Source organism: Bos grunniens, chromosome 28 (assembly GCF_055505025.1).
Source record: "Bos grunniens cultivar Pamir isolate PY7600 chromosome 28, Bosgru_T2T1.0, whole genome shotgun sequence".
NCBI lineage: Eukaryota > Metazoa > Chordata > Mammalia > Artiodactyla > Bovidae > Bos > Bos grunniens.
Genome location: NC_141192.1, coordinates 37,547,678 through 37,573,202, shown reverse-complemented (window position 1 = coordinate 37,573,202; position 25,525 = coordinate 37,547,678). Strand labels below are relative to the sequence as shown.

The 25,525-nt window shown below is 46.4% G+C and overlaps 1 long non-coding RNA gene across 4 annotated transcripts; it reads right to left on the bottom strand.

The window, feature by feature from the left end:
- Positions 1–288: 288 nt before the first annotated feature.
- LOC147343147 (uncharacterized) lies at positions 289–24,763 on the bottom strand. Of its 4 annotated transcripts, none has more exons than XR_015157133.1 (3): positions 24,454–24,763; positions 6,689–6,808; positions 289–6,019 (listed from the first exon to the last, which is right to left on the bottom strand). It is a non-coding gene; the product is annotated as an uncharacterized LOC147343147 (long non-coding RNA). The 4 variants fall into 4 exon arrangements; XR_015157134.1 differs by having other exon boundaries at positions 6,693–6,808; XR_015157135.1 differs by lacking the exon at positions 24,454–24,763 and adding an exon at positions 22,115–22,882.
- Positions 24,764–25,525: the final 762 nt, after the last annotated feature.

Genomic DNA, 25,525 nt, shown 5'->3' with positions numbered 1-25,525 from the left:
TAAGCTTGAAATAAACAGGCAGTCCAAGAAAAATGAGAGGCTGCCTCAGTTTCTCACCGGCACCACCCATCCCTTCAGGTTGAATCCCTGGCTGCCGGAGCTGAACTCTGGCAGCTGACTCAATCACTAGTGATCTATCATGTGTACTAACATGCGACATCAGAACACAAAGGTCAAGGGCATGGTGATGTCCCAAGGCTAGTTCCTCATAAAGAAATGAACACTCTACTGACTTGTAGGAGTTACAGGCAAGTAGACTTGGGGCTCAATAGAAAGGATATTAAACTAAAGTCCAAGACATTTCTCTATCAATAGAAATAGCTGACTGATATCTAGGGGAGCAGAGCTGAGTTGGGTAGTGAATTTATCCTAAGTCATTCAAGTGACTTAAGATATTGGGCTTCCCTCATAGCTCAGTTGGTAAAGAACCCGCCTGCAATGCAGGAGACCTCAGTTTGATTCCTGGATCAGGAAGATCCGCTGGAGAAGGGATAGGCTACCCACTCCAATATTCTTGGACTTTCCTTGTGGCTAAGCTGGTAAAGAATCTGCCTGCAATGTGGGAGACCTGGGTTCGATCCCTGGGTTGGGAAGATCCCCTAGAGAAGGTAAAGTCTACCCACTCGAGTATTCTGGCCTGGAGAATTCCATGGACTGTGTCCATTGAGGTCGCAGAGTCAGAAACAACTGAGCAACTTTCCCTTTCACTTTTCATTCAAGTGAGAAAAAAAAAAAACTAAGAGGTGAACAGAGGCTGTAACCTCTGGAGTGTTTGACCTGAAGTGTCAGACAGAGGAAGTCAGGTTCAAATTTCAAGTCCCAGGGGGTCAAGGCAGGTCAAGTCAAAGCAGCCCTGAAACCAAGTAGGAAAGCCCAGAGCTGGAAGCCAATTCAAGCCTGGAGCAGAGCAGGATCCAAGGCAGAAGGTCCCAGGTACTTACTGTGTGCGAATGTGCCACCCGTGGCTGGTGGCTGAGAGAAGCTTACATGTCCTGGCAGAATGGCTACATACTTTGTGACCAGTGTGAAATAAGAATTCAAGGTCTCCTTGGTGAAAAACTGAGAATTTCAAGACAGCAAGAGCAGGGACCGTTTTTTTTTTTTTTTTTTTTTTCAATGTGCACTATTTTTAAAACCTTTATTGAATTTGTCACAATATTGCTTCTGTTTTATGTCTTTGTTTTCTGGCCTTGAGGCATGTGGGATCTTGGCTCCCCAGCAGGGATCAAACCCGCACCCACTGCCTTGGAAGGCCAAGTCTTAACCACTGGACCCCTGCAGGGCCCTTCCGACGGTGGGTCCCGTGCAACTCTACAGGTCGCTCGCCTGTGAAGCTGATCCTGGGGACAGGTTTGGTGGGGAAGGAAGGCAGTGAGCTCCTGGCTGTGTGTGTTACAGCGGAAGCTGGTAAGCCCACAGTGGTCATGCCTGTGCTGGATGAAACAGCCCAGAGAATGCTGACTAAAGCCATCCTGATGCTACAAGTCTTTCATTCTAGCAGCTAAAAGCACCCTGGGAGTTGGTAGACCGTGTCACATGGTCCAGAATAATCAGTAAAAAAAAGACAAAGCCAAGGTCCCTTAAGACTCGTGTCTAACAATCCAATCACAGGCTTTCCCCTGTATCATATTCTGTAGCCTATCGCAGCCAGACTACAACTTGGCTGTAACTGAAACAGGAGAGCAGAACAGTAGCAGTGGTACAAATAGTCTTGGGCAGGTAGGGTTCAGCTGACCACATTCATGACTTTCCTAAGGTTACCAATACATTCTTGGTACCAGAGATCACAGGCCCTTCATCTCTTTTGAAGGGTCTATCTCCTTTATGTCATGTAGAGTGATGCTGAAAGGTAGGAAGTGGAAGGGTGACAGTGTGGTCATTGGAATCACGCTACGATGTTGTAACACTCTTGCCTGAGAATAGATCATGGGGGAAAGTACATTCAATCTCCAATCAAAGTCAAGAATCTAAGCAAACCACTGTCCCTTCTCCTCCTGGAAGAAAAAAGATGATCTGCAATGTTGAGGTTAGCAGCCTGCAGAACTTAGAGGTCACACTTAGAAGTCAATCTTTTACCCATATAGGTATACACACACATTCTCCAGGCAAGAATACCAGAGTGGGTTGCCATTCCCTTCTCCAGGGGATTTTCCCAACCCGGGGATCAAACCTAGTCTCTCTGTGAAGAAAGCTGAGCACCGAAGAATTGCTGCTTTTGAACTGTGGTGTTGGAGAAGGCTCTTGAGAGTCCCTTGGACTGCAAGGAGATCCAACCAGTCCATCCTAAAGGATACCAGTCCTGGGTGTTCATTGGAAGGATTGATGTTGAAGCTGAAACTCCAATACTTTGGCCACCTCATTCGAAGAGCTGACTCATTGGAAAAGACCCTGATGCTGGGAGAGATTGGGGGTAGGAGGAAAAGGGGACGACAGAGTATGAGATGGCTGGATGGCATCACCGACTGGATGCATATGAGTCTGGGTGAACTCTGGGAGCTGGTGATGCACAGGGAGGCCTGGTGTGCTGCCGTTCATTGGGTCACAAAGAGTCGGACACGACTGAGTGACTGAACTGAACTGATATGGGGAAAATGGATTTCTCCCATGTCTGCCAGTGGCTGGGGTTGAAATTACGTAGTGCAAGTGTCAAGCTCTTTCCTTCCCACCTAGACTTGCCAAGCCATGTGGTTTGCAAAGCACGTTTCTTCCTCATGCAAAGAACCAGGAACTCAGAGGTTAGACAGAAGACCACCAACTGGTTAAAAATAAATAAAAAGAAAGGAAAAAACACCCCAAAAGATTTTCGAGGCCTAGCTGTCTTGAAGCCCTGCGCTGACAGAGCTGCAACTTAGTTCTGTATATACTCCAGTGGTATTTTGACTCCAGAATAAAGGTTGGGTGTTTTCACAGTCTACTTTCTGCATAGGTCTGATGATGCCTGAGGTTTAGAGAAATCAGACACTGAACCAAACAGGTGGAGAATGTGAAAGGGATCGTTCAGGTGTTTCCTCAGATTAAATAGAAGGTTACTCCACAGGCAGTGGCACTAATGGCTCACGTTGATAGACCATCACTAGTCCAGGCCATTTACTATTTTACTTCAACGATTTGTCAAAGATGCCAATGTGTATAGAAGAAAGAGTGGGAAAGTTGCACACACGTTTATTTTACTTCTTCACACCAATTGGACATCATTTGTATTTGGTCCTGGCGACCAAATACAGGTGCTACTAAACACAGGTCTGTTGTAGACCAAATACAGGTCTCCAGGTGCTGCTCTTCACCCAGGAAGAGGGGCTGAGGTCACAGTTATTTTAGGAGGAAATTGTGTTTTGGGTAAGTCTTGAAAAGCAAAGCTTACAAAGTCATGGTATGTGTACCTACATGCTTAAAATGATGGTAGACTAAGAGAAAAATCAAGATAGAAAAAATTATGAAAAATATATTAAACTGAACTATATTTTTCCTGAAAAGTAGTCTAATGTTTTCATTTCTCTCTTCAACTCTAAACCCTATGAAGGCAGGGTGGTTGCCATGTCTGTGAAGTGCTGACTGTTGCTTGCAAAATGGGACCCTGTTCTCTAACAGTGTGTAACAGAAGACCTCCAAAGGGACAGAAGAATAAATTAATGATGGGGTGGTGAACAAGTGTTGGAGCAATAGAGCACTGATAATTGCACATCATGAAAGTCCTTAATGCCACTGAACCGTATGCTTTCAAATGGTTATGGTGGTAATTTATGTGTGTATTTAAAATTCAGAATTGAAAATGAATAAAAAGCTCAAAGCTTCCCTGGTCCATTGTCAGATGAGTCCATACCATAGTTCAGATACCATACCATACCATAGTTCGGACAGAAAAATGTCATGAGTCAAGTCACATCTACTGAAGGAGAAGGAACCCCACATATATCGTGGTGAGCCTGTCAGACTGACATTATGTCTGCTATCACATTGGAATAAAAAAAACAGCAACTAGACATTATCAAAAGGAAATCCCCTAGACTGGCAAAAGTGTCTGTAAGGGGTTGGCGAATTGTGGTCCCCATGTTGAATCCAGCCCCATTGCGTGTTTTTGTGTCTTGTGGGAGCTAATAATGGTTTTCATTATTTTCCAATGGTTGAGAAAAAAATCAACAGGAGAATACTGTTTTGTGACCCATGATCATGACAGGAATTGACTTTTCAGTGCCCCTAAGTAAACCTTGACTGGAACACACCTCCTCCCCATTCCTTTAGGTATTGTCTATGGCGCTTAAAGCCATAATGGCAGATTTCAGTAACAGCAATGGAGACCATATGTCCTGTAAAGCCAAAAGGATTTCCTATGTGACTCCTTATTTAAGCAGTTTGCTGGCCCTTGCTCTGGAGAGTGAACACTGCTGGTAGGAGAGAGTGGGCCCCCACCTGCCTTTGCTCCAACATACCCTCACCCACATTGTGTTTTTAGATTTTTTTTGAAATAGTTGATTTACAGTGTTGTAGCAATCTCTGCTGTACAACAAAGTGACTTAGTTATACACATACATACATTCTTTTTCATATTATTTTCCATTGTGATTTATCACAGGAAATCAACTACAGTTCCCTGTGTGTGTCAGTAGGACTTTGCTGTTTATTCTGTATATAATAGTTTGCATTTGCTAATCCTAAACTCCCAGTCCTCCCCTCCCCGCTCCCCTTGGCAATCACAAGTCTGCTCTCCGTGTCTGTGAGCCTGTTTCTCTTTCATAGGTAAGCTCATTTGTGCCATATCTTAGACTGTAAATATAAGTGGTATCCTTCATATGTCTTTCTCTGACTTACTTCACTTAGTACCATAATCTCCAGTTGCATCCATTTTGCTATACTCATTTATTTTTTGGGGGGGCCACATTATGAGGCTTGTGGGATCTTAGGTCCCTGATTGAACCTTGGGTCACATCAGTGAAAGCACCCAGTCCTAACCGCTGGACTGCCGGGGAATTCCTACACCCTCACCTACATTATCTGCTTCCTGCTTTCTCCCCTTTCAAAGCCTTCATACATGCATGACAGTCCATGTCCCAAGTATACCAGCCTTAAGAAGCGGAGGGATGGAAGCACAGCTGAGGACCTAGTCGGTGCCCCGTATTTAAATATTAGCTCTTTGAATCATCTCTGCAACTCTCCCAGAAAGTAGGCTTTATTCGCTCCATTTTGTAAATAATATTAGCTACTTCTCCCTCCCTTTTTTCCTGAGTGATTGCCATGGACCCTAGCATTATTCTATGAGCTGTACATAAATCATTTCATCCTCAGAACAAGTCTACAAATAAGTAGAGTTATACTCATTTTGCAGTTGAGGTCACTAAGGTCAAGGTATATTAAGTAATTTGTCCAAAGTCACTCAGAAAGGAAACACAGGATCCGAATTTGCACCCAGGTGTCTTGGCATGGAGCTAGGACTCGAATCGCTCAGCTAGTAGGCCAGCTCCCACTGCAGAAGTGCCAAGAGGTTCTTGATTTTGCTAAGGAAACCCAGATGGTAACGACAGTGGTTGGCGTTTCAAACCAACATATCTTATTTCAAAGCCCACCTTCTTTCCACCACTCCTTAACCGATCTTATCTCAGGATAATAGCCTCTATTAGTCAAGGGACCACTACCTATCACATTTCTAAATCTTCTCTTCTGAGGCCAACAATGGGGCGAGCTGTCATTGTCTCCTTCTTTAAGCAGAACTTGACTGGTAACAAAGTGAAAACCTGTCCTTTTTCTGATCAGACTGACCCTCCTGATCGGAGTTTGAATAATGGTTTTTCAACCAGATATTTTCAGAAATGATACTGATTTGTTGAAGGAGAGAAAGAATATCAACTCTGTTATTGCTGTACATAGGACAGTGACTAAGAGGAGCAGCTTTCTCTGATACATGAAGTTTATCCAGAGATGAGAACTTCTTTAGCTCCAAACAGGCTAAGAAGGCTGAGGGAATGATTGAAGAGAGAGCTGTCCATGTGTCCACATGTAACTCAGGTAGCAAAGACAAGTGCTTTTTCTAAAAAAAAAAAAAAAAAAAGAGGCATTCATAGAAAGCAGTGTAAAGGAGTTAGCAACAGACTCCATTTGAAAAGTTTGCTGGGGACACCAGTTCTGCACTCTGGGTTCCTGGAACTCATATCTGCCTAAAATCGATTGCAACTTGTCAAGAGCTCCTTGGAAGAACCAGAAGTTGGAATGATATGGAAGGCCAGATGCAAAATGCCCGTGAGCAGGAGCCCCTCTTTCTTGTTTCTGGAAGCATCTGAGTGTCTGATTCAGCAGGTAAAGGACAGACTGGACCGTCAAGTGTTTCCTCCTTCACCAACTCCTCCTTCTCCCCTCCCACCCTGCTCCCACATGGAGTCTGCAGCAGAGACTGCACACGCCCCAGGGCCTTGCGTGGGACAGTGAGGCAGAGGATGAATCATCAGAGGTGTTTTGCAGGTGTGTAAATGCTACCCGGATATAAACAGGAATATAGGACCAAGCTGGCAAGAATGTTTGAGTGAATAACATCGAGGGGGACCATGCAGTTTGAATTTCTAAAGTGGAGAGAAAAAAAAGATCAGAAGCCAATAAGGTGGCAGTGAGACCCTATTATGTGTATAAGAACTGGTATTCGTTTTAGCCAGCTATAAGGGCTTCCCAGGTGGCACTAGTGGTAAAAAAGAAAAAAATAACCTACCTACCAATGCAGAAGACATAGGAGACCTGAGTTCCATCCCTGGGTTGGGAAGATCCCTGGAATCGGAAATGGCAACCCACTCCGGTACTCTTGCCTGGAGAATCCCATGGACAGAGGAGCCTGTGGGGTCACAAAGAGTCGGACACAACTGAAAGTCACTTCAGTTCAGTTCAGTTGCTCAGTTGTATCTGACTCTTTGCAACCCCATGAACCGCAGCATGCCAGGCCTCCCTGTCCATCACCAACTCCCGGAGTTCACCCAAAGCCATGTCCATTGAGTCAGTGCTGCCATCCAACCATCTCATCCTCTGTCATCCCCTTCTCCTCCCACCTTCAATCTTTCCCAGCATCAGGGTCTTTTCAAACGAGTCAGCTCTTTGCATCAGATGGACAAAGTATTGGAGTTTCAGCTTCAACATCAGTCCTTCCAATGAACACCCAGGACTGTTCTCCTTTAGGATGGACTGGTTGGGTCTCCTTGCAGTCCAAGGGACTCGCATGAGTCTTCTTCAACACCACAGTTCAAAAGCATCAATTCTTCGGCGCTCAGCTTTCTTTATAGTCCAACTTTCACATCCATACATGACCACTGGAAAAACCACAGCCTTGACTAGACAGACCTTTGTTGGCAAAGTAATGTCTCTGCTTTTGAATATGCTATCTAGGTTGGTCATAACTTTCCTTCCAAGGAGTGTCTTTTAATTTCATGGCTGCAGTCACCATCTGCAGTGATTTTGGAGCCCAAGAAAATAAAGTCTGACACTGTTTCCACTGTTTCCCCATCTATTTCCCATGAAGTGATGGGACCAGATGCCATGATCTTCGTTTTCTGAATGTTGAGCTTTAAGCCAACTTTTTCACTCTCCTGTTTCACTAAGAGGCTTTTTAGTTCCTCTGTACTTTCTGCCATAAGGGTGGTGTCATCTGCATATCTGAGGTTATTGATATTTCTCCTGGCAATCTTGATTCCAGCTTGTGCTTCCTCCAGCCCAGCGTTTCTCATGATGTACTCTGCATATAAGTTAAATAAGCAGGGTGACGATATACAGCCTTGACGTACTCCTTTTCCTATTTGGAAGCAGTCTGTTGTTCCATGTCTAGTTCTAACTGTTGCTTCCTGACCTGCATACAGGTTTCTCAAGAGGCAGGTCAGGTGGTCTGGTATTCCCATCTCTTTCAGAATTTTCCACAGTTTATTGTGATCCATGCAGTCAAAGGCGTTGGCATAGTCAATAAAGCAGAAATAGACGTTTTTCTGTAACTCTCTTGCTTTTTCGATGATCCAGCGGATGTTGGCAATTTGATCTCTGGTTCCTCTGCCTTTTCTAAAACCACGTTGAACATCTGGAAGTTCACGGTTCATGTGTTGCTGAAGCCTGGCTTGGAGAATTTTAAGCATTACTTTGCTAGTGTGTGAGATGAGTGCAATTGTGCAGTAGTTTGAGCATTCTTTGGCATTGCCTTTCTTTGGGATTGAAATGAAAACTGACTTTTCCAGTCAGGTGGTGAATGCTGAGTTTTCCAAATTTGCTGGCATATTGAGTACAGCACTTTCACAGCATCATCTTTTAGGATTTGAAATAGCTCAACGGGAATTTCATCACCTCCCCTAGCTTTGTTCATAGTGATGCTTTCTAAGGCCCACTTGACTTCACATTCCAGGATACCTGGCTCTAGGTGAGTGATCACACTATCATGATTATCTGGGTTGTGAAGATCTTTTTTGTACAGTTCTTCTGTGTATTCTTGCCACCTCTTCTTAATATCTTCTGCTTCTGTTAGGTCCATACCATTTCTGCCCTTTATTGAGCCCATCTTTGCATGAAATCTTCCCTTGGTATCTCTAATTTTCTTGAAGAGGTCTCTAGTCTTTCCCATTCTGTTGTTTTCCTCTATTTCTTTGTATTGATCCTTGAGGGAGGCTTTCTTATCTCTCCTTGCTATTCTTTGGAACTCTGCATTCAAATGGGTATATCTTTCCTTTTCTCCTTTGCTTTTCACTTCCCTTCCTTTCACAGCTATTTAAAAGGCCTCCTCAGACAGCCATTTTGCTTTTTTGCATTTATTTTTCTTGGGGATGGTCTTGATCCCTGTCTCCTGTACAATGTCATGAACCTCCATCCATAGTTCATCAGACACTTTATCTATCAGATCTAGTCCTTTAAATCTATTTCTCACTTATACTATATAGTCATAAGGGATTTGATTTAGGTCATACCTGAATGGTCTAGTGGTTTTCTCCACTTTCTTCAATTTAAGTCTGAATTTGGCAATAAGGAGTTCATGATCTGAGCCACAGTCAGCTCCTGGTCTTGTTTTGCTGACGGTATAGAGCTTCTCCATCTTTGGCTGCAAAGAATATAATCAATCTGATTTCGGTATCGACCATCTGGTGATGTCCATGTGTAGAGTCTTCTCTTGTGTTGTTGGAAGAGGGTGTTTGCTATGACCTGTGCTAGCCTTTGCCCTGCTTCATTTTGTAGTCCAAGGCCAAATTTGCCTGTTACTCCAGGTGTTTCTTGACTTCCTACTTTTGCATTCCAGTCCCCTATAATGAAAAGGACATCTTTTTTAGGTGTTAGTTCTAGAAGGTCTTGTAAGTCTTCATAGAACTGTTCAACTTCAGCTTCTTCAGCATTACTGGTCAGGGCATAGACTTGGATTACCATGATATTGAATGGTTTGCCTTGGAAACATCATTCTGTCGTTTTTGAGATTGTAAGATGGACTGGAATGGGTGAATTTAACTCAGATGACCATTGTATCTACTACTGTGGGCAGGAATTCCTAAGAAGAAATGGAGTAGCCATCATAGCATAGTCAACAAGAGAGTCCAAAGTGACTTAGCATGTGCTATTAATACAAAAGGATGTGAGAGCTAAGTTTTGTTTTAAACTTCCATCATATTCCCTCCCTCCTTGTTTTGATTTTGCCAACACTTACTGAACAGCTAATCTGAACCAAGTCCTGTGCCAGCTTCTATGAGAAGAGGATGAATTGAGCACAGTCCCTGACCAGAAGGAGTTCATATCTAGCATCTCCTACAGACCTCTGAGGGCTAGACCCTGAGTGTCATACCCAGGGTGTCATACTTGCTGACTTGTGTTTTGATGGGAGAACACAGCAGGCTGGGACTCACAGCTGCCACCCCACAATTCCAGGGCCCCCCACCTGCTCCTCTGTTCCCCACCACCCACCCACAGTGGGTGGAGTGGCTTGGATGGATCTGTAATCTCAGCCACAAAGAGCAGCCCCACCCTTTGTCCTAGTGAAACTCCGGGTTGTCTTGTAATGATGGCCACACTGCAACCTGGTGCCATCTGATAAGGACAGATTTCAAAATGATGCTCATGATTGATGTCAGTCAGCATCAGGCATGAACGTTGACTGACCTACTTGACCTGGGCTCAGTGTTGAGTGCGCAGTCACTCACTCGCACCCACACGCCCTCTCCCCGTTCTTTTGACTCAAGCATTTATGTGACTCCATCCCCCTTTCTAGAAGAGAAAGAGGAAGTGGTCTCAAGCACAGTGTTTTGAAAAATAAACATGAGCAATTCAACAGCTTTGCAGAGAGATCAGTGGGGCAGTGCTGGCTTCCCTCTGGTTCTTATACAGGAACACACCCAAGGGGAGTTTGAACCAGAGTGATCGCCGGTCCCTGGGAGTTGATCAGGAAGGGTCAGATTTGGTGTTTAGAAAGTCAAAGGTGCAGGCCTCACTTGGCAGAAGTTACTGGTACCCAGCCCATCATATATCAGCCGTGTTCCAAGCATGCAGAGATGTTCTGAAACTGAGCTAGTTCAGCAATCTTTTTTGGGTAACAAATAAGAAAAGGATGCTAATAGCCAAGAATTTCCCAGAATGCCTGGTGGCCCCAGCGTCATGATGAGGACTTTCCTCATCGCATTGGCTCATAGAATTCTCAGCACCACCTTCTGAAGTGATCATCTGTGACCAGGTCCATTTCACAGATGGGGAAACTGAGCCCTAGTGAGATTATCCCTTTGCCTAAATGTCATGTATCCCTGCCTCATGCTCACCCATCTCCTCCTGCAAGCAGGATAGCCCCTGAGAGGACCCTGGTCTAGCCCAGGGGGCCCTGCCCCTGCCCAGAGGGCTCTGGTCCCACCTGGGGGGCCCTGCCCCTGCCCAGTGGGCCCTAGCCCCACCCAGGGGGCCCTGCCCAGAGGGCCCTAGCCCCACCCAGGGGGCTCTGCCCCTGCCCAGAGGGCCCTAGCCCCACCCAGAGGGTCTTGGATCTGGAATGCAAGGATGAGGGCAAAGTACATTCATTTCTTTGTACTTGACAACCAAATCTCCCTTCCCAGTTGTTTGTGGACCTCAGGTACATTTGGTTGAGATAACCCTACACCTCAATTCCTGACACCCTGTCATCCATCCAGGCAAAGATGATCTCTTGTTTTATTTTATATTCTCCCCCCTCGTTCCCTTTCCAAACATCAATTCTTATCCCATTAGGTTTGCACACTAACATGTTTATGCACATGTCCTGGGGTACAGGAGTACACCTGAGTGTGGGGCTTCCCAGGTGGCACAATGGTAAAGAATCTGCCTGCCAACACGGGAGATTCCAGAGACGTGGATTCAGTCCCTGGATTGGGAAGATCCCTAGGAGAAAGAAATGGTAACCCCCTCCAGTATTCTTGCCTGGAAAATTCCATAGACAGAGGAGCCATGGCAGGCTACAGTCCATGAGGTCTGTAAAGAGTCAGAGACGACTGAGTGACTGAGCACACACATACATGCCTAAATGTACACTCATATGTACATGTATACACATGAACACACATACATATGACATTGTTCTATAAAGGTGTTTTTAAATTCTGTAAGTGGTATTGTGCCATCAATTTTACTCTATGCCTGCTTTCAATGGGCTATGTTTTTAAGTTCTGTTCACACTACTGTTGGTAAATCTAGCTTATTATTTCTGACAGTGCAAAGTATTCCATCCCTGCCCCTCTCACAGTACCTCTGGTGTGAGCTCATGTGTGTGCATTGCGGGCATGTGGGTAATGCTTGTTTATTGTGTGTTAGCACACTCTGAAGTGTATGTTCCATGAGAGCAGGAAATGTGTTTGAACCACAACAGTATCCCCAGCAAATAGAACAGTGCCAGGCTAATAGTGCCAACATTTTGTGAACTCACTTCAGTCGTGTCCAACCCTTGAACGCTATGGACTGTAACACACCAGGGTCCTCTATTCATGGGATTCTCCAGGCAATAATACTCGAAATGGGTTGCCATTTCTTTCTCCAGGGGATCTTCCCAACCCAGGGATCGAACCCATGTCTCTTAAGTCTCCTAGCTTTGGCAGGTAGGTTCTTTACCACTGGTGCCATCTGAACAAAACATTCTTAAATAAATGTTTGTTGAATGAATACATGAGTACAAATACATCATGGTTTACTTATTTCTTCCTCTGATGAGGAACCCTGAGCTGGTCTTTTATTCCCTGCTACCATTAACACCATCCGGAGTAGAGTTGCTGGGCTGGAAGGTGTATTCATATTAAACACCCCCGCCCCCCATGCCCTCTCATCCTTTCCCCCTTCCTCCTTCCCTCCCTTCTCTCTCTCCCTCCCTCTCTCTCTGTCTCTTCTTCCATACATTTTACATATATACCATTCAAGGTATATGTAATATACCCCACAGGCAGAGGAAAAGAAGGATATTTATGTTCTTGGAGGCCCCACCTCAATTAACCATGAATGAAATCTTTCTGAAAGGCATCTCTGCTGAGGCTTTTATTCCTGAGCAGATATCCAGAACCTCTGATCATCTATTTTTAATGTGTTTCTATTTGACAAGTATTCATGGAGTCCCTGGTCTATGCCAACCTCAGTGACAGGCAAGGAAGCGGGGAGGTGGTTTCAGGAGTACACCTAGTTCTCAAAGGGGAGCGGGCACACAGGGAGGAACATACAACTTGGGGGGGCACCCAGGTGCAGGCGAGGACGTGTGGCCTTCCGGTCTGTTATAGAAACCACAGTGTGCAAGTTTGAGAGGAGGATATTTACTGTTTCTTAGCACCTCCTCACAGATTAAAGCTAACATCACGTGCCTCTTGGTGTGACACAGTAAGAAGATATTGTTATGCAGCATCTCTGCCAAAAGGGCCTCATCTCAACCTAATTGTGGAGAATAAATGAGAGAGACCCGAATAAGGGGTTATCTACAAATTCTTTAGAAAATGACAGGAGAGACCGAGCCAGGCCAAGGAGTTATCCCCTATAAAAGGAGATTAAGGTGACTCGGTCACAGTACGCAGTGTTCAATTCTGGAACGGGAAGAGCAATGCCTCTAAAGGACATTCATTACTGGATCAGTTGGTGAAATTTGAATATGGCATGTATATTAGATCCTGTATTGTGTTAATGATAAATTTCCTAACCATGACGATTGTGTTGTGGTTATATAAGAGAATGTCCTTGTTCTCAGAAGCAAAAGCAAAATAATGCAATTTAACTCTCGGATAGTTTAGGAGAAATAACAATAACAATAGCATGTATGTATACAGAGAAACAAAATGATAAAACAATTGTGGCAAAATATTAAAAATCAGTGGATCTGTGCTCTTTGGAACAAAGATGGATGAACCTAGAGGGTATTATGATTAAGTCAGACAGAGAAAGACAAATATTCTATGTTATCACTTATATGAGGAACATAAAAAATAAAATGAATGGATATAACAAAAACAGACTTATAGAAAACAAACTAGTGGTTATCAGTGGGGAGAGGGAAGGTGAGGGGCAAGACAGAGGTAGGAGATTAAGATAAATAAACTACTATGTATAAAATAGATAAGCAACAAGGGTATATTGCACAGCACAGGGAAATACAGCCATTATTTTGTAATGACTGGAAAAAAAAAAAGGAAAAATATACCAAAATATTAAGGGCAAATTGGCTTATGTTTTTGTCTTTTGTTCTATCAGTGCTAAAAAATAATAAGAATAAAGAATAAAAAGTTTATAATAGAAAAAGAAGAATATCATCACATAGAACATTCTGGAACCTGGGGCCCAAAATGTGGTTGCTCTTAAACTCCACTTACCAAATCAGTGGCTGACAGCAATGAAACAGAAATGAGTGACTACAGAAGTGAGAGCTCGTTTGGGACAGAGAAGTCATTAGGTGCAAAACCCGCACAGAGCAGGAAATGCACATTCCACAGGAAGACCAGAAACCACAGCAGAACGTTCTGGAGTTCTAACCTCCTTCTCTTTCTAGGCCCTTTCCTGTATTTCATGGTAAATATCACATCCAGAACCATCACCGGCATGGAATCCCAAAAGCAAGATAGATGACTCATTCACGTTTGGGTCCTGTTCATACTGACAAAATCCTCTGGGTGAGAGGTAGGAGGGCTTGACTCTGTCTGTCCTTTTCTGTCTCTATACACACACACACACAGTCACAGCATCACACCATCCAGGGTTCTCTTGGTCTGAATCCCCACCAGTGTATATATAACAGCACAACGCTCTGTCTGGCATGCTAACCACCCACTGCTCTGAGCAGCTTTTCTGTTGGGGATGACACAGTTCCCTCGAGTCCCTGTGACAATCTCCCCAGGGCGAGAACAGGAACTCTGCTGTTTCAAGGCAGATAGGCTCAAAGGGCTATCTTTGACCACAGTTGTTCCTTGTGGGATTGAACAAGCTGAAGTTGAAGGTTATTTATAGAGAAGGCATATTAGCAACCTAAAAGTGAATTAGCAATCTGGAGGTCAAAGTTTGGTGAAAATGATGATGGATAGGTTGTGGTTGGGAAAACTAGATGGAGATGTCCATAGAAAGAGGAAAAAGTTGGAAAATCTGAAGACAGTATCTTATAGCCCATCAGCAAAAACTAATCTGAAAATGTCAAGGAACAGGTCAAGAGAAAATAAACTCAGGAATCTGGGCATTTTGGAGGCAACTGACTTAGCTAACTGGAACTGGCTCCTATTTCCCCCTTGGAGCCTGGCTAGGCTGAAGGCAGTGAATTTCCCACCAAGCCTGCTGGAGGGTGTGATGGGCAAGCCGGAGGGAGCCAAGGGACTCAGATATCCTGCAGATACAGCAAAACTTTGGAAGGTAGGCTTCAGGTAATAAAATCTTTTAATCATGTGAGTGTAGGTTTAAATTTCTCTCTCTTTCTCTTTAACTGAAGTATAGTTCCTGGTGGCTCACATGATAAAGAATCTGCCTGCAATTCGGGAGACCTGGGTTCGATCCCTGGGTCAGGCAGATCCCCCGGAGAATTGCATGGCAACCCTCTCCAGTATTCTTGCCTGGAGAATTCCAAGGACAGAGGAGCCTGGCATCCATGAGGTCACAAAGAGTCAGACATGACTGAGTGACGAACACACACACAGTCGATTTACAATGTTGTGTTGATTGATATATAGCAAAGTGACTCAGTTACACACATATATACATTCTTTATTATATTCTTTTCCATTATGGTTTATCCCAAGAAATTGAATATAGTTCCCTGTGCTATATAGTACGGAGAAGGCAATGGCACCCCGCTCCAGTGCTCTTGCCTGGAGAATCCCATGGACAGAGGAGCCTGGTGGGCTGCAGTCCATGGGGTTGCTAAGAGTTGGACATGACTGAGCGACTTCCCTTTCACTTTTCACTTTCATGCATTGGAGAAGGAAATGGCAACCCACTCCAGTGTTCTTGCCTGGAGAATCCCAGGGACAGGGGAGCCTGCTGAGGTGCCGTCTCTGGGGTCACACAGAGTCAGACACGACTGAAGTGACTTAGTAGCAGCAGCAGCAGGCATATAGTAGGACCTTATTATTTATCTGCTCTATATGTAATTATTTGTATATATTAACCCCAAACTCCCAATCCATGGTTTAAATGCAGGTTTAAATTATTTTTAAGGACTTCCTTGGTGGTCCAGTGGTTAAGACTTCACCTTCTGAAGCAGGGGTTACAGATTTGATCCCTGATCAGCGAGCTAAGATCCCATATGCTTCACAGCCCAAAACCCAAAACATAAAACAGAAGTAATAGCGTAACAAATTCAGTAAAGATTTTAAAAATAGTCCATGTCAAAAAACAAAAAATAGTCTTAAAAAAAAAATTATTTTTAGGTGGCTGCCAGTAAAATGTGAAATGTCCTCTGGGACTTGATGTCACACTCTTCAGTTTCAATATCACATTATATCCTTAGCTGCCCCCTGTCTCCACATTGCCCATGAACCTCAACCCAGCACAAGTTCTTAAGGTCATTAAGATGGACAGTCAAAATCCATGTAAATATCCCCACTGAAGTGAGTAACCATAGGCCCAGCTTCCTCCCAAAGGTGCGTTTATATATTTATGTCAAACGAACAATCACAACCCTTGTGTGTTATCGGCCTGCCTGTGATGAAAGAGAATATTTTGTTGAGGGGGTTGAGAGCCCTGGAAGGAAGTTGCTTAATCTAAGTGGAAACCAAACCCTCACTTTGGTTTCCTTGGGAAATTTTGCAGTAACTGCTTCTCTATAATTAGTGAGCATGAGCCTGGCCAAAGTTGTCACCTAGACCCCACCTAGCACGTGTAGACACCAACGGTGCCCAGGCCAGGGCCATCACAGTGGTCCTCTTTGCCAGCCTGAGCCATAGGTGGTCTGAGTCTTGGAAGGAACCACCCAGTCTGGGGGGCTTTCAAATTTTTGTTCTAAGTCAGGGTTTCAGGAGTCAGGGATTAGCAGATACAAATTGTTATATATAAAGAATGGATAGACAACAAGTTACTAGTGTACAGCACATGGAACTCTATTTAATATCCTGAGATAAATCATAATGGAGAAGAATATGAAAAAGTAAATGTACAACTGAATCTGTACAGCAGAAATTAACACAACATTATAAATCAACTAAACTTCAATTAAAAAAAGAAACCAAAAAAAAAAAGAAAATCAAAATTTTTTGTAAGTCTACTGTGGATGGAGGGAGGAGAGGAGAGGAGGAAGGGGAGGAGGAAAAGATGAGACTGTGGCTCACAGTAGGGTCACCTCCCCCCGTGGCATGTAAGCAGGTCCAGATTTTAAAGGGGTTCCTTTAAGAGGTAGTTAACAACCATGGAGCAGTTTTTGCCATTTCACTGATGAGGAAATGAAAGTCCAGAGAGGTTAAGCGCCTGGCCCCAAGTTTTGAGTTACAGGAAGTGGCCAAGGCTGTGACTTCACGTCCAGGGCCCCTTCACCAGCCAGTAACACTGAGGACAGGGGCTGAGGAAAATCTGCAGGGGCAGATTGACAGGGGATCAACTGATCAATTACCTGTAGATCCCTACTATGCAGGCAGCAGGTGGCGCTAGCGGTAAAGAACCGGCCTTCAGGTGCAGAAGACTTAAAGAGACACGGGTTCGATCCCTGGGTTGGGAAGATCCTGGAGGACAGCAGGGCAACCCACTCCAGTATTCCTTCCTGGAGAATCCCATGGACAGAGGAGCCTGGCAGGCTACAGTCCACAGGGTCACAGAGAGTCAGACACGGGACTGAAGCGATTGAGCACACACACAAGTGCAGGCAGCATTGTGCCAGCTTCTGAGAGGTACAGAAAAGGGTTTAAGTCATATCATCTTTCGCACAAAGAGCTTACACTATACTTGCAGAGACCTGACAAATGTTCAAAACGTGTAAATAACAGTGCAAATCCAGGATGGTAGAGCACGGAAATCAACGCGGGGGGAGTATGAAGAGGGAGAGGGCTCTAGGAGGAAGCTCAGTGGGGAGGCTTCCTGGAGGAGGTGAGCCTGACACAGCCCAGGGGGCCCTGAGAGGACAGTGTCAGCTGCAGAAACAGAGGGGTCCTGAGGACATAAAGGAGTCTCCTGGCGTGGGGTTTGTTCACACCGGGAAATACTGAGAGAAGGCAAACAGGCGGGAGCCAGGGGGTTGATGAGCACCCCAAACTCAGTGTGGACAGACAGAGGGAAGATGAAAGGAGATGCTGCTCAGAGTTGCCCGCACCCATCAGCTTCTGCATCCCCCCTCGCACCCACTGATCTGAGAGTCACGGTGAGGCCGCATCCCATAGACACCCACTGCTGGTCCTTAGATCAGACTTTATCACCCCACCTCCTCCTGGTCCTCTCTCTGCTCCTCTGGCCCCTGATCTGCCTTCCCCACCCTTCTGATGGCCACCAGAATTCTCTTGCTCAAAAGCCAATACCACCATGTCCTCACTCTGCTTTAAGATCCAAGGACCCTGTTGTCTGTAGGTAAGTCCACACTCCTATGCAGGGCAGAGCATAGCCTCCAAAATCTGCCCACACCTGCTTTACGGCCCCTTCCCTCTTCCCTCTTCCCATAAACCACGAGCATTCCCTCTACAGCTCTCTGAATCCTCCATGCCTTTCTGGCAGAGTACATTTTTTGCAGCCAGTCTATCACTGTCTTTTAACTTCTGTTTGAAGTCACCTCAAATGCATCACCTCCTCCAGGAAGCCTTCCTTCCTTGATGCTCAGCTTCCTGACCCTGAGCTTCAATAGCACATCATTCTGCCTATTCCGTCTCCATTTGTTTTGCTGTTGTTTTCTTTTGGGTGGCATGCCATGCAGCATGCAGGATCTTGGTTCCCTGACCAGGGAACAAACCTGTGCCCTCTGCAGTAGAAGTCTGGACTCTTAACCACTGGACCACCAAGGACGTCTCTGTCCCCATTGATTCAAATATCTCCCTCTAGGAGCCAGAGCTGGGAACCCACAGCTGATTCTCATTCTGTTCTGCGCAGGGCCTGATGTGGATCATGATTCATAGACAGTGGCTTAATAAAGGATGAATGAACAAGTGGCAGAGTATGAGAAAGGAATAAAAACTGAAGCCAGGTTTTCAGGCTATTTGGAGTAAATGAATAGAAGACAATTTGGACAGAGGTGGCCCCATGGATTGCTCAGGTTGCCTTGCTGGGGTCACCCCCTGTGTCACTGACACCCCTATGCTTTCATGCTGGGATTAGTCTTCCAGGAGGGGCACCCCTAGACCAAAGCTTACTTCAAGGATTATTTTGATGTTAGAAGTCCAAACATAACACAGTAAATCAGAAAGAAAAAATGGATTTAGCCATAATCCCTCAATACAATCAATTACTATTACTTTTTAATTTTCCTTCCAGTCCCTTATGTCTTGTGATAGTTTTATGTATCATCATGACAGGGCCAAGGGATAAACTGGCAAAATATTATGCTATATGTATCTTTGAGGGTGATGCACCCCACTCCAGTACTCCTGCCTGGAAAATCCCATGGACGGAAGAGCCTGGTAGGCTGCAGTCCATGGGGTTGCTAAGAGTAGGGCATGACTGAGCGACTTCCCTTTCACTTTTCACTTTCATGCATTGGAGAAGGAAATGGCAGCCCACTCCAGTATTCTTGCCTGGAGAATCCCAGGGACAGAGGAGCCTAGTGGGCTGCCGTCTATGGGGTCGCACAGAGTCGGACACGACTGAAGCGACTTAGCAGCAGCAGCAGCAAAGGAGATTAGCATTTAAGGCAGTAGATTGGAGTAAAGACCTGGTCTTCCCTGGTGGTCCTGTGGTTAAGAATGTGCCTTCCAAGGCAGGGAGCTCAGTTTCCATCGCTGGTTAGTTAACTAAGATCCCACATGCTGTGAGACACCTAAGCCCATGCACTGCTGAGCCTGCATGTCGCAACTGAGGCCTGACACAGCCAAATGAATAATTATTAAAAAACAAAATTCTTTCTCAGCCTCGTGGGAGGGTATCGTCTGATCCACTGAGGGCCTTGATAGAACAAGAAGGCAGAGGAAGAGGGAATTCTTTTTTTCTCCTTGAGCTGGGACACCACCTTCTCCCCTTGGACATCAGGCTTTCAGACTTGGACTCAGACGTACACCTGGTTCCCAGGCCTTCAGATTTGAACTGAACCACACCACCAGCCTCCAGCTTGCAGATGGCAGACTGTGGGACTTCTCAACATCTATCAACACAGGAGCCCATCCCTCATAATAAATCTCTTCCTCAAATCAACACATTGTACACCTTACACTTACTGACACGTCATATATCAGCTATTTCTCAATAAAGCTAGGGGGTGGAAATCTCTTTCCATATATCTGTACATATCCTATTGGTTCTGTTTCTCAGGAGACCTCAGGAGACCTCTCAGGAGACTAATATATATCTACTGTTGCAATTCTGGCTTTTTAAATATAATATATAAGTGGGAAATCAAAATTCTTGATAAGACATCTTTTATTAGCTTCCCAGTGTTCTACACACAATGGGTGCTTAAGAAGTCATTTGAGGCAGACTGGCATGTAACCTGACCAGACGCTTTCCTCAAAGGCACTGTCACCCTGGCCGTGATTCCCGCAGAAGAAGCCTGTGATCATATCTCTCCATCACTTCTGGTCCTTGTTTTTCTACCCCAAACCCACCTTTTCCCTTTAAATCTTTCCCCTCCCCAACTTGTGGGATCTCAGTTCCCCAACCAAGGATCCAACCCAGGCCTTTGCAGTGAAAACACAGAGGTTCTAACCAGTAGACAGCTAGGGAATTCCTTCCCTTTGAATCTTGTTTTTATTCCTTTATATTCATTCGGTCAACATTTTAGTCAACAAAGAAAGAAAGTGAAGTAGCTCAGTCGTGTCTGACCCTTTGCGACCTCTTGGACTGTAGCCTACCAGGCTCCTCTGCCCATGGAATTTTCCAGGCAAGAGTACTAGAGTGGGTTGCCATTTCCTTCTCCAGGGGATCTTCCCAACCCAGGGATCGAACCTGGGTCTCCCGCATTGCAGATGGACGCTTTACCATCTGAGCCACCAGGGAAGCAAGTACTAGCCAACAAACGCAAGTGCTAACCACTGAGTGGGCCGCAGACTGAGCCTTGTGCTCACTTCCCTGGGGCGTGGGCTGCCTGCAGCCTGTACGTTGCCCCCACCAGCATTCCTGCAGCCCCACTGCCCCCAGGACCCTGTATTGTTCAAGACTCTTCCAGTTCCAACCAGGAGTCCTTGTGTCCCTGCTGCTGCTGCTGCTAAGTCGCTTCAGTCATGTCCAACTCTGTGCGACCCCATAGACGGCAGCCCATTAGGCTCCTCTGTCCCTAGGACCCTTCTTTTGTGTGAGCTGCACTTGGAAGCAGAATGACTGTCCAGCTGCATTAAGAAAGCCCACGGTTGAGATTGCATCAGCGAGCCCTTGTTCCGTTGCTATGAAGGCTGGGCTGTTAGGTAATAATCCATTCCAAATGGAAAACAAGCCTTTTGTAAAGCCTGAAATAAACTCTTGCCACATCACCCTGAGGCCACAAACAGTCCCTTCCACTCTGAAACAACGAGGCTTAACTAACTATGCAGAGCCCAAAATGTCGTTTCTAACTTTAAAGAGAATGGGGACTCTGACCTCAGGGAGATGAGGGGTGAGCTGCTTGAGGGGAGCTCCAGGCAGTGGGGTTGAGGCAGTGGGTCCCCCCTGGGCAGGAAGCTGCCTTTCCCAAGCTGCTTCTTCAGGAAATGTCCAGGAGGGTAGGCTCAGAAATGTCACGTTGCTGAAGGATGGGGCTCAGAGGAAGGGATTGCTTGGATGGAGGCAAAATTCTACACCAGCTTGGAAGGAATTCACCTCCAATCCTGAGACCTACAGAACCATAGGCCCCCGGGACTGGGGTGGGGAAGGGTTGGTGCCTTAGCCTCCCCATAAACTCAGGATGAAGCAGGAAAGAAAGTCGAATTTCTCACATACTTCACTCTGATGGGGCAGGCGGCTGAGCAGTGTATCCTTCAGAACTGTCGACTTTCCATATGCACTCACATGCACGCACGCATGCACACACACACACACACACACACACACACACGGTCATAGGCTGAGTTGAGTCTCCCTAATACCTACATGTTGAAGTCTTCACCTCAGAACGTGACTATATTTGGAGACGGGGCCTTTAAAGAGATGATAAACATAAAATAAGATCATTGGGCTGGGCCCTAATCCAATATGACTGGTGTCATTATGAGAAGAGGTCATCAGGGCACAGACAGACACAGAGGAAAACCACGTGGACAGGGGAGAAGACGGCCGTCTACAAGCCAAGGCGAGACGCCTCAGGAGAAGCCAAGCCTGCAGACACCTTGATCTCAAACTTCCAGCCTCCAAATCTGTGAGGCAATAAATACCATCTGTTTAAGGTGCTCAAACTATGGCACTTGGTTATGGCAGCCTGAGCAGACAAATAGTCTTCCCACAAACTCACACACGCACACACCCAGACACACTCTCTCATACAGAAATCACTCACCCACATGAGGCTCACACAGACTCTCACAAACACTTACCTCTGCCACACACACACTTACCCCCTTCCACACACAAACACTTATCTCCCATCCCCATGCCATCTACACAATACTTGCTCCATTCACACACTTTCTCACATGCTCTCACGTACTTCCTGAGGCCAGAGACTCGGGCTGTGGTTTTGACTGTGGCTCAGGCCCACGCCGAGGCCAGTTCCCTTCCTTGAATGGTGGGCTTTTCTCTCTGTCAAGCTCACTCCTCTCACTAGAACCGATGCATCCTGGGCCTTTTGCGAGCACTCTTGACTTCCTGCATCCTGATCCTAGCAACATGCTCTGTCCTGACCTTGGCCTGGACCAGGAGCTGGGAGGCCTAGACTCTGCTGACCATGGCAAGGAGCAAACACTCAGAACCTCAAGATCCTCATCTCCAAAATCAGGGTTTATGCTAGCACAGCAGTTCTCAAAGTATGGCCCCCAGACAGCGGCGTCAGGACCACCTGGAACTTGTTACAGGAACAGATGCTCAGGCCCCACCCAGACCTACTCATCAGAACCTAAGGGAGGCAGGGGAGAGGAGCCCAGAAGTCAGTTTTTAACACAGTCTTCGGGCAGGACTGGTGCAGGCTAAGGGTTGAGAACGACTGAACTGGAAGATCTCTAAAATTCCTGCCAGGGAGGATAAACCTACCAGACGTGTGGTCATTATGGTGGGTATTATTTATGAAATAACTTCAATGTGCCCAGCTCTTTGCAAACATTGTCTCTATAACAACCCTCTAAAGTAGGTGTCATTAAATGTATTTTCCATGGGAATGAAATGAGGCCCAGAGAGGTTAAGTAACTCACGAAAGGACACACAGCTGGAGACAAGCAGGAGAAAGCTTTGCCCCCTGGCTGCCTCACTGCGTGCTTCCCCACCACTCCACCTGGGCTACCACACTGATGAGGGCCTGGCCCCCTCTCAGCATTCTGTGGAGGTTGCTCACTTTCTGGTGGTCCTGCAACCTGCTCTTCCCACCTTAACAACTTGCCAGCCTCCCTCCCTGCCCTCCCTATTACAGTACCTTCCAGCTCGGCCCCTCCTCCCACCCTCAGTCCAACGCCAAGTCCTGCCCTCCTCCGACTTCCATGGCAATGAACAGAGTCATCACAACCGGTCCACAGGTCGACACCACAGTTGGAGCCAACTTGGCTCCCAGGGGAAAGAGACCAGGCCTAAGTTCAAGCCTGTGATGGTCTGAAAAAGCACAGCCTCTCCCCTCACAACGTCCTCCAACAGAAAAGCCTCCTGCAGGTCATGTCTAGACTTGATCCTCATGTGATGCAAAATCCCGTGGGAGAACAAGGCTTCCCCCTTGTTCTTGGGGCCTGTGGGCACCGAGCAGAAGGAGGGCCCACCACAGGACTGGTGTGAGCAGAGAAGCCAGGGCCCCCTGAGGCTGTCCCTCCTGGTCCCCTAGCACCCGCTCCCTGGTCTCCTTAGCAGTGCACCCCCGGGCCCCACCAGGACAACAGGAGTTCTGTCTGTCTGCTCTATCCTTAGTTTTTCCATACAGGAAGTTCCAAATTTATTGACTGAATGAATGAACTCTTGTTCCGGCTACTAGATTTTTCATCAGGGGCAGCTTTGTATACACGTACATACACACACACGTGCTCATGCTCTGGGGCTGGTGGAGGAGCCAAAGGGAGGAGAGAAGAAAGAGACAGGACAGGGCCTTCCCTGGTGGTCCAGTGGCTAAGACTCCACACTCCCAGTGCAGGGGTTCCCGGGTGAGGGAACTAGATCCCGCAGGCTGCAACTAAAGATCTTGGGCACCCCAATGAAGGGGGAGTTCCCAGGTGGTGCAGTGGTAAAGACTCTGCCTACCAACGCAGGAAACACAAGAGATGCAGTTTCAATCTCTGGGTTGGGAAGATCCCTGGAGAAGGAAATGGCAATCCACTCCAGTATTCTTGCCTGGAAAACTCCATGGACAGAGGAGCCTTTACAGCCCATGGGGTCAAAAGAGTCAGACACGACTGAGCACAGCCCCACCATCACAATTAAAACCTGGTGCAGCCGAATACTTTTTTTTTTTTTTATGGCAGGACATGACAGCTGGGCAGAAGGAGGCTGGGAATGGGGCAGGAGAAAACCACAGCGGGACAGAGTGTGAGAATGGATCATCACACAGTGCAGGCCTATGCAGACAGACAAATCCAAGCTGAGGCTCAAGGAAAAGAAACACAAATTGGAAATCAGGCCTGAGACCTGATCATGCATGAGGTCTGCTTATAAAAATGATCATTTGTGCTGAGTACAGAAAGGTCACTGACGCGACCACAGCCGGTTCCGCACCCGTAAACTTGGCTGAGAGTGGACTCAGACCCAACCGGCCAGTTTCCTTGTGGGCAGGGCTAATTGGGCGGGATCTGGAGGCTCACCAAGGGGGGTTTTGTGGGCTGAACTTTCACCGTAAGTGACGCAAGGTTTGGTTTCACTTACTATTTGTGGACGAGTCCTTCCTTCGCTGCTTTTTCATTCAGGGAAAGGTTTTGCATAGTGTTACATCCGGGTTTCTTTCTCAGGACGTCCTTGTCACGTGACCAGACTGGGCCCGCCCCCCCCAACACACACACATGCCTTCTCTGTCCACGTTAAGACCTGATACCCCCAATTCCTTCTCTTCCCCTGGGCTTGGCCCCTCCGACTCAATGGATTCTCTGGGAATCCTGGATAATACCATGAGCTGAGGCCCAGCCATCAGCTGCATGGACTTGGCTCATCTGTTTCCCTGTATTCCTCTGGGATGGTCCAGAATTTGGGATAGGTGGGCCCTTGCTGCCCTCTAGGATCTGGAAACAGAGAGCACCTCCCAAACAGATGAGCACTCCAGACAAAGTCAGGAAGCTCCTTGCAGTGATAACCTCTTGCAACCGGTGGACACAGGCCAGCACACCACCAGGGGCACACGGGCTCACCAGGGCCCGTCAGGAGGCAGCCGAGGCTCAGAAAGGCGGAGGGGTATAGCCAGCCAAGTGGGAAATCAGAGCTCCAGGCTGCCACTTCTGCCTCCAGATCTGTGTTCCTTTTACCGTTCTGTAAAACTCCAGTAATAACTGATGGGCAGTTCCTGGACAAGCTGCCTCACTGGGATTCAGTCCCAGAGAAGAGACGTGGTCCCAGCGATGGGTTTACTCGGTTCTGGAGGGAGCTCTGTGGCCTTCGTGACCCAGCCTCGTGAGCAGTCTCCTCTTCCGTGTTGTGCCTGGGGCTTAGGGGTGATTGATGCCAGCTGAGGTTCTCACAGAGGCTCCACGCAAACAGGTAGTGAGTAACATCACAGGTGTTGAGCTTCTCCTGCTCAGCACAGCCAGGCAGATGTAAAACAAACAATACATCTTACTGTGACAGTGCATGTACAGTGAAAGAGGTCAAGAGGTACAGACTGCAGTTACAAGATAAGTAAGTCCTGGAAAGGTAACATACAGCACAGTGACTCTAGTTAATAATACTGTATTGTGTATTTGGGTATTTTTCTCCCCATTTTTGGCCAAGTCGCATGGTATGCGGGATC